Below are 1295 nucleotides of genomic sequence, written 5' to 3'. Positions count from 1 at the left end.
ACGCTAACGCTATCTCCACCTGCCCCACCTCACCCCAACCTGCCCCCCCCAACCTGCCCCGCATCAAACCTGCCTCCTCACCCCAACCTGCCTCACCTCACCCCAAACTGCCTACCTCACCCAAGCCTGCCCCGCATCACCCCAACCTGCCTCACACTACATCCACCTGCCTCACCTCACCCCAAACTGCCTCACCTCACCCCAACCTGCCCACCATCACCCCAACCTGTCACCCCAACCTGCCCCACATCACCCCAACCTGCCCCACATCATGTCCACCTGCCCCACGTCACACCAGCCAGCCCCACAAAAGACCAACCTGCCCCATAACAGGCAAACCTTTCCCACATCATGCCAACCAACCCAACATCGCTCCAACCCATCCCACTTCACACCAGCCCACCCCACATCAGGCCAACTCACCCCACATCAGGCCAACCCTGATGCCAAGACACGCCGCGGCCCAACACAGCCGTCCCCCCAGCACCCACCTCCATCCCACCCCACCCAGGCATCACCCATCCCGGCCAGAAGCACCATCCCCACCGGGGCGGCACCATCCCCACGTACCACGCAGCACTGGGAGCGCCAGTCCTCTCCCCGCGCCCCGCCGGGGCCGCCCGTCCCCACGGTGCCCTGCAGCACCTGCCCGGCGTAGGCGTCCGCGCTGGAGACGCTCGTCCCCATCGCACTGCCGGGGACCGGCACGGGCTGTGCCGAAACACCCGTCCCCAACTGCCAGGAACGCCCGTCCCACCGCCCCGGCAGCAACACTGGGAATGCCTGTCCCTGGTGCGCGCCGCGGCACTGGAAATGCCTGTTCCCGCCGGGCCGGGCGGCTCTGGAAAGGTTGAGCGTGGCGTGCAGTGCTGGAAAGTCCTGTCCTCCTGTTCTCCTGTCTTCCTCTCCTCCTCTCCTCTTCTCCTCTTGTCCTCCTGTCCTCAGCTCCGTGCAGCTCCCACACCGGGGTGACCTTCTCCGCTGGAAGCCCACCAAGCCTTCGTTCACCTGCAGGTTTTGGAATATTCATGCTGCGTTGACGTGCGTTGTACCGGCGTTTTCATCTTGGGTATTCAATGGTGAACTCATTAAAAATAAAATAAAATAAAAAAAAAAGAGGAAGAATAGTGAAAAGTGGAGTGGAAAGTCAAGTTTTCTGGAGTTTGATGGTCATCCTTGCAGAAGTCATCCTCTTCTATCCTCTTCCATCCTCACCCTCCCTTGTGGCCGCTCGCCATGGTCTGCCTTTCCCCAGAGGACTTCCTAGGAGTTGAAAACGGAGCTGCCAAACTTTT

The sequence above is a fragment of the Aptenodytes forsteri genome, unplaced genomic scaffold, assembly GCF_000699145.1.
Source record: "Aptenodytes forsteri isolate BGI_AS27 unplaced genomic scaffold, ASM69914v1 Scaffold231, whole genome shotgun sequence".
NCBI lineage: Eukaryota > Metazoa > Chordata > Aves > Sphenisciformes > Spheniscidae > Aptenodytes > Aptenodytes forsteri.
The sequence above is the reverse complement of the archived record's forward strand: the minus strand, read 5'-3'. Positions refer to the sequence as shown.